Genomic DNA, 8,987 nt, shown 5'->3' with positions numbered 1-8,987 from the left:
AGATTTTTTTTGGTTTGTTTCTTCATTCAAGCCCTTTTTTTTCTGTTAGACACGGGCATGCATTAGCACATCACTCCCCACAAACAACACAGCAATTAGCATTTACTTCCATCTGAATAGAGTCGTTTACATAAATCCTGCATGTGAATGGAGCGCTAAGTGCGGGGCGGGGCTCGGTGAGTGTGGAGACAAGAATTTGACATACTTTTGCTTTTTTTAACATTAATTTAATAACAAACATTTATTTGGCAATAACCTTTTTGGAAAGACAACCGTCTACCGTTTGTGTGCATGTTTTTTCTGGGTTGCTACAATATAATTTCATTTACAAAACACTTTCAAAGTGAAAAAAAGTGATTGGCATCGTTGACAATGCCGTCGACCCCAGAGGGTTAAATCGCTCAACCTGTCCATCTGACTGAGGTCAGAAAGGTGTTGTGCGGGTTTTGTCAATGTCTAGCAACTCACACATGCTCTGGAAGACCTCCGATTCAAAATTGGTGCCTTGGTCACTATGGAGTGTAATTGGTGCCCCATAACGGCAGACCGATGTGCATGTGCGACACCAAAGTGAAACATCTTCTGCATTTGGTACCAACAATATCTGGTCCCCAACCGAGACAGTGTTCGCTCCACACCGAAATGTCCACCCACTGGCTCCTCGTGCATCTGGCGCATTACATCTTCCCAGAAAACTTCGCGGCAGGATTATCTGGGGATAAAACTCAGGGCCCTCATTCAGGTACAGTCTTTGCCATTGGCTTCAGTAAGCTTTTGTTGCTGGGCCATAGGGGGACACATTCTCCCAGGAAGGTCATTCATTGCCTTCCTCCATCCACCTCTTGATGGGAGTAATTTCTGGATTGGCTGTCTGAGCAGAACGCAGTTCGTCGGTAGTCCACCCAGAGAATGGAAGGGTACTGGCAGTAATGGCAGGTTGTACTACCCCCACTGGACAAGACTCTGGGGTAACGGCTGCAGGTTCATCATGTATAGGTTTGCCATCAAGGTCACACTGGACCGCTTGGTGACAGAGCTGAGGGCTACTCAAGGTGGGATTCTTAAGGTTACATGGGCAAGTTGAACAGCATGGCCTCAGAGAAAGCACATCAGCATTTTTGTGACAGTGCCCCGGGTGATGAACAACTTTGAAGTCATACTACCCAAGCTTCTCGAGCCAGAAGCCTCTCTGGCCAAATGTCCCTCTGGTTCTCTCATCCTCAGGAGCCAGTGTAAGGTACTATGGTCTGTGTGTACAGTGAAGGATCTGCCCAGCAGGTACTGATGAAAATGTGCTGTGAACTCCACCACAGCTAAAAGTTCTCTACGCGTTGTGCACTAATTCTGCTCAGTTGGCGTCAGTCTCCGACTCCCATATGCTAGTACATGTTCTTCCCCTTGCTGTAATTGAGAAAGCACAGTTCTGATTCCGAAATTGCTAGCATCTGTGTCCAGAACAAGATCACCACTGTCCATAGGGTAGCCAAGGATGGGGGTGGTAGTGAGCAGCTTCTTTAACTCATCAAATGCCTGTTGGCTCTCAGGGGTCCAGTGAAATCGGGCATGTTTCCTCAACAGGTTGTGAAGGGGCTTTGCAACTGCAGCAAAATCTTTGACAAACCGCCTGTAGTAGGATGCGAGACCCACAAACTGTGGCCATTCTCGAATTTTCTGCACCTTCTCTGGGTCGGCGGCTATACCATGCTCTGAGACGACGTGGCCAAGGTAGACTACCTGGCGGCAGAAGAGACAAAATTTGGCGGGTTTCAGCTTCAGGTTCGCTTGGCGCAGCCTTTTGAAGACCTGTGCCAGCCGCTGGAGCATTTCCTTTACATTCCTGCCCAGGACGATGATGTCGTCTACGTATACCAGGCAGATTTCCCACTGCCTTCCAGCCAAGACACGGTCCATTAATCACTGGAACGTCGCAGGAGCATTGCAAAGGCCAAACGGCGTGATGTTCCACTCAAACAGTTCCTTCCTGCTGTAGAACGCTGCCTGTCTCACCTGTGGGGTCAACTCCACTTGCCAGTACCCGGAAGCAAGGTCCAATGTGCTAAACCATTTTGCCGTGGACAGTGTGTCTAGTGTGTCTTGGATTCTTGGGAGTGGATAGACGTCTTTTACAGTGCGCTCGTTTAGTGCCCTGTAGTCTACACATAGTCGGTACGTTTGATCTTTCTTTCGTACCATTACAATGGGTGAAGCCCAGCGGCTATTACTTTGGGAGGCTAAACCAGCATCTAGACTCTGTTGGATCTGCTCATCGGCACTTTGTTGTTTTTCAAATGCCATTCAATGCGGTTGCTGTTTCACAGGCGAACCAGGCTGGATTTTAATGTCATGTTGGTACATGCCATCTTCAGTATATATTGCAATAAAAAGACTACTGATGGCTCAGTAACAATGAGGAAATCTCCAGAACTAAGGACTGAGTTTTAGGCTTTGCAGGATATAAGAATTAGACTCACATGCTTTGTCACTTCTGTTGTAATGGAGTATATCTATGTAATTTAACACTGCATTGTTTTGTCGCTTCATTTTATATGCCATGTATACTTTCATTTGTTTGTATTAAAGCTTTACACAGGAAACCTGCTCTCCACATAACATTATCTCTACAGATGGTATAACCACAACAGACCAGTCACTAGAACTGCCTTATTTATCAGTGCATCATTTGTTTTCTGCTCTTGTGCACAGTGTTCAGTGGGAGAAAGTTCAATTCAATTCAGTTTTCTTTATTTAATCCCCTGATATGACAGAAAGTATATCATGTGAATTGATAGATTTTTTAAATCCAATACAGTTTAAATGTTGAGATTTATGGCTGTTTTCAACAATTGTTTCCTGTTTGGTTTTACTTTTTTTACAGTTACTATTGAATAAATTATTGCTTTTCATTTAGAAATGTTATTGTTTATATATAAAAAATACAAAAACAACTGTGCAGCATTTCAGATAGAAATACATTGGGAATTATAAATCCATCACACACTACTGTAAATATTAGATCTAATATAAAACAATTAATACAGAACATCTGTGTGGATGTCTAGAAAATAATGAACCATGTCAAGTGTATATACATGTATACATATGAATATATAAAGGGATGTAATTTCTTTACAGTTTATATGATTTATTGTAACAAATGTTTATTTATCTATTTAGACAGTCATTATGCATGTAAACACAACTGCATGTTACTTTGCTGCATGTGAGCTAAGGCAATGTCCTTTTACAAAACACGGAGTCATGATTGAGTATGATTGTATAAACAGATGAAATGGATGAAAAAGAAAACTCTCAGTGGAATTTGCTTTCCGTTTGTTTTATGATCATATTTGACCTGATTATAATACTAGTACTCGTGATTTATTGACAACATATTTTCATCAGCCAACATTTTTTAGGCTGCAGTTGGAGGACACTAAGCAGCTTCTTATATTGTTTATGGGGTAGAGAGGGTTTGTATGTACTTATACATGATTATACATACATAGCTATAACTGATGTTAGTAGGTCATTTATATTATTCATTACTTTATTTTAATATTAAATAAAATGTTTTTTGCAACAGTGAATGTAATATAAATCTGTCATTTATATAAGAGAGCTCTGAACTGACAAAACAATGCTACTTATCCACCCTGTTATAACAGCTGTTATTAATATCAATAAGTCCATATTAACATGACATACTAATTTCCATTTGAATGTTTTTAAGTGATTCATATTGTATGTGTATATTCATGTTTAAACAAGATACAGACAAATACATCTGAAATGTATTTATGTGTTTAAACAGTTTAATAAGAGAAGCTCTGAGGAAGCATACTACAGAATATATGAGCACTTGTGTGGAAAAGAATTGTGTGTAATAGAGAAAATGTATTCAGTCATGGCTGTTGTGTACATTCACATTGTATTATCTGACTGCAAATGAGTGAGAAAAGATCAAAAATAACTGTGATTATTCAGTTATAGTGGAATAATGTTGTATTGTGTTGGTGACTGAGTTCACCAGTGTTGTGATGATCTGTATAAAGTTATGCTCCAACAGCATCACTTCCTGGGTGTGTCCTTCTAGAGACGTGTAAAGTTCAGCACATACAGCACTATTATACAGAATCCTCACAGAGCTGTGTTCAGAAATGGCTCAACTATACTACTTACTGTACATAGTGAGATACATACCACTGATTCTCACTCTAGTTACAGGTAATTTTCATCAATTCATCAATTTACTATTGGAATTAACCAAATTCATGATCTATAGAATTAATGTAATTTAATGTCTTGCATTATTTTTGGGGTATGTTGGGTATTACACCCAACATATCAGTTTTGATATATGTATTATATCTTTATTAATATTCTCCTGTATAACAGGCAGTTTTGCAGATAAAATTTGGCCGAAAGATGAAGATGCCAATATTGTCATGAAGGAAACAGACACTGTTACTCTGAGATGTTCATATCAATCAAGCAGTGATAACATTTGGCTTTACTGGTACAAACAATATCCTAACAGCGCACCACAGTTTTTACTGCTTAAAGGAGCGAGGTCAAGAGATAATGAAGAGCACAACCCCTCTGGCTCTCGATTCAATGCAGAAACATCCCGAGACTCTACTGAACTTACTATCAAACATCTGCAGATCTCAGATTCTGCACTCTATCACTGTGCTCTTCTAGTAGTAGCACAGTGATACAGAGTCACTGAGAGACTGTACAAAAACCTATGAAATAATTCATTTGAAGTTTAACGTTTAATATCAAAGATACTTCCTTTACCAACTTATCAGTTAACCACAGACAAAAAAGACATTTGTGGTAACATATGCAGCTGAAAAAGAGAAAATAATAAAGAGGCACTGTGTCACTTGTTGCTGGTGTGTACTGTTTTATATTCATTGTACTTTGCTGGCCAGTTTGTCCCATGTTTCATTTAAATTATATATATTATATTTATTTACATGTATAAAAACAAACAAAGATTTGTCGTCAACAATTCACAACATTCAGAAGTGTCTAAATCAAGAGGTGTAGTATAATCTAGTGAAGAAAAATATTTTCTAAGTTATCATAAAATAACATTGTCAATCGCTCAGTGTGATGCAGTAATTACAACTAAAACATTACATCTAAAATAAACCCTGGCATCACTCTGCCCCCTGGTGAGACATATTCTGATCAACAGTGTCAGCTGCAGGAAGTGTGGAGCTCCACAGGCTATGACAGTAAACTCCTTCAGCTTTATCTTTCAGCAGATTACCATCTCTATCATGCTGATCTTTAATCTTTTACTGTTAATGCTTCTTCTAGGTATGTTCACCTTAATATTAGTTCTTATGACCAAGTTGGGACATGAAGTGTGAGAAATAGCACAGGTTTATATACACTATATTGCCAAAAGTATTCGCTCACCCATCCAAATAATCAGAATCAGGTGTTCCAATCACTTCCATGGCCACAGGTGTATAAAATCAAGCACCTAGGCATGCAGACTGTTTTTACAAACATTTGTGAAAGAATGGGTCGCTCTCAGGAGCTCAGTGAATTCCAGCGTGGAACTGTGATAGGATGCCACCTGTGCAACAAATCCAGTCGTGAAATTTCCTCGCTCCTAAATATTCCACAGTCAACTGTCAGCTGTATTATAAGAATGTGGAAGTGTTTGGGAAAGACAGCAACTCAGCCACAAAGTGGTAGGCCACGTAAACTGACGGAGCGGGGTCAGCGGTTGCTGAGGCGCATAGTGCGAAGAGGTCGCCAACTTTCTGCAGAGTCAATCGCTACAGCCCTCCAAACTTCATGTGGCCTTCAGATTAGCTCACGAACAGTGCGCAGAGAGCTTCATGGAATGGGTTTCCATGGCCGAGCAGCTGCATCCAAGTCATACATCACCAAGTGCAATGCAAAGCGTCGGATGCAGTGGTGTAAAGCCCGCCGCCACTGGACTCTAGAGCAGTGGAGACGCGTTCTCTGGAGTGACGAATTGCGCTTCTCCATCTGGCAATCTGATGGATGAGTCTGGGTTTGGCGGTTGCCAGGAGAACGGTACTTGTCTGACTGCATTGTGCCAAGTGTAAGTTTGGTGGAGGGGGGATTATGGTGTGGGGTTGTTTTTCAGGAGCTGGGCTTGGCCCCTTAGTTCCAGTGAAAGGAACTCTGAATGCTTCAGCATACCAAGACATTTTGGACAATTCCATGCTCCCAACTTTGTGGGAACAGTTTGGAGCTGGCCCCTTCCTCTTCCAACATGACTGTGCACCAGTGCACAAAGCAAGGTCCATAAAGACATGGATGACAGAGTCTGGTGTGGATGAACTTGACTGGCCTGCACAGAGTCCTGACCTCAACCCGATAGAACACCTTTTGGATGAATCAGAGCGGAGACTGAGAGCCAGGCCTTCTCGTCCAACATCAGTGTGTGACCTCACAAATGCGCTTCTGGAAGAATGGTCAAAAATTCCCATAAACACACTCCTAAACCTTGTGGACAGCCTTCCCAGAAGAGTTGAAGCTGATATAGCTGCAAAGGGTGGACCGACATCATATTGAACCCTATGCATTAGGAATGGGATGTCACTTGGGAAGTTCATATGTGAGTCAAGGCAGGTGAGCGAATACTTTTGGCAATATAGTGTATATAGGAGGTAGAACAGAACATGTATGTGATGCCCCAGAGTTAACAGGAATGAGTCACAACACAGCAGTGAGTTAAGGTGATATATTGTGATGTAGTGATATGTACAGCACAGTGAACTGGGAAGACTTCAGGGTGGACCAAGACCACCCTGTGGTCATATAAATAACAAATAACAAATAACAAAACAGAAACAAACTGAGATTAGCTATCTGACCTAAATAAAAAGAAAAAAGAAAGAAATGAACATCTCCAACAAAAATGACAGTCATAGCCCTCGTGCCAGTGAATACATACAATGTCTCAATATTTACATGTGCAAAGAAAGATTATATACACAAGGCAGCAACGATTAACAAGAAGCAGATCAAACTTGTAGTCAAGGCAGGCAAAGGTCAAAATCAGAACAGTAAAACACAACACTGAATCTCAACACACACGCAAGCACAACACACCAAGTGAGCATTGAAGTTGGGGTTACTGGCTTCCATCCCAGCCTTGGCAGAAGTGTTAACTGCTGGAGCTGAAGCAGTAAGGAGGGCTAGAGTACAGAGGGGACCAACCTGAAGGACTAAACACATATAAGACAGAATATACAACACAACCTCACAGGATGTAACACTTCATATTAGTTCCAAGATGTTTTCATATTTCATTTACTTATTAAAAAAAATCTTTTCTCTTTTTAGCACAGGGAGCACATCAATTCAAATGACTGAGTAGATTATATGCATTTTGGTGAGAGGCTTCATGTGGATTAGACTTGACCTACTGACCTATTTATAAGATGGGACATTTAGCCAACAGAACATAATTCCCAGGCTGTGACACAGATATGTTAATATGACGAATTACAATTTGCATTAATATGTGTATCATTGCATAACTAAAATCCACAAAGGATTCATTCATTAATCTTCAGTAAACACCTGAGCAGGATCAAGGTGATGGTGATAGGGTCACTGTCACTATATTTAGTAAAAATCAGCCTTAAACAACATTCAATAAATTCTATTATGAAAATTCATGTGACAGAGCTGACATGACTATGAGTAAGTAAAAGTGGGTGGAGCTAGATGTGGTAAGATACAGTTTAGAAAGTTTCACGGAGATCCTGCCATTTATACCTACTGCAAGAGAGACACAACAGTCATGTTACTCTTCTTTATTTTCATAGTTGGTAAAAACATTGGTAAGTCATTTATATTATACACAAACTTTAGGTGAATGTTGTAGGAACCTGATACCTAAACATCATTCTTTTAAAAAAAAATTAACACCCTTAAGCAATGAAAGTAGAAATGTTTATGTTGTTGTAATGTTTTATAACAGGTGCTGTTGACAGCAGCATTACACCAGACCAAACCATCATATCTTCAAGTGAAGGCAGCAACATCACACTGACCTGCAAATATGATGATTCAGCTGAATATTTCCACTGGTATCGACAAAAACCTCAATCAGAACCAGAGTTTCTGCTGCTGACTTCTAAATACACAGATGGTGTCACTAAATCTAAACACGACCCAAGAATATCCACCAAAGTTCTTAAAAATGAGAAGAAAGTAGATCTGGAGATCTTTCCTGCTGCAGTATCAGACTCTGCACTGTACTACTGCACCATGGAGCCCACAGTGACACAAAACTCAAACAGACTGTACAAAAAGTCAAGCTGCATGTTTTTCCTCAGCAGGGGGAGATGTATACCTGTTTCATTCAAATACAGGTTTCTTTCTTATTTCTCAGACTCTGGTGTTGATTTGAATTTCAACAATGATCCTCTTATGTTGGGAATGCTTATTGGTTGAATAATCAGAGAACAAATCCTTTAAAAATAAATCTTTAATCGGAAAGATTTATTTCTGCTGAAGTTCATGCTGTTATTCCCCTGATGTAATAATAAGAAGGTAACACAAATTCAATAGCAATACATATTTAAATAATTTAAGATACTGAGTTTTAATGTAACACTACTGAACTGAAGACTTCACTCTTCATTATTTGGCAGTTTATAAAATAGCACTTGATCCAGCACTGATATTAGCCAGTCAGCTTTCTCAGGCAGCTGTGTGCTCCTTCTGTCTGTTAGTGTTGGTGTTGCATGTTATTTGTGATCAGTCAAGAGCTGACAGCACAAGATAGCAAACTAATTAAAACACAAGGCCTTGTTGAACAGAAAAGACTTCTCTGCTCTAAACCCTTTGAGCAGACAGAAAGATATTCAGGCAAAAATATCTCACTAAATCACAAGTTGTGGTTGAAATGGAAATGGTTGCTCCACTCCAGACTCTCACTGTGCTGCCACATGTTCACTCAGTCTCCACAGCACTAA

Source organism: Hemibagrus wyckioides, unplaced genomic scaffold (assembly GCF_019097595.1).
Source record: "Hemibagrus wyckioides isolate EC202008001 unplaced genomic scaffold, SWU_Hwy_1.0 Contig2, whole genome shotgun sequence".
Classification (NCBI taxonomy): Eukaryota; Metazoa; Chordata; class Actinopteri; order Siluriformes; family Bagridae; genus Hemibagrus; species Hemibagrus wyckioides.
Note: the sequence above shows the minus strand (reverse complement) of the source record.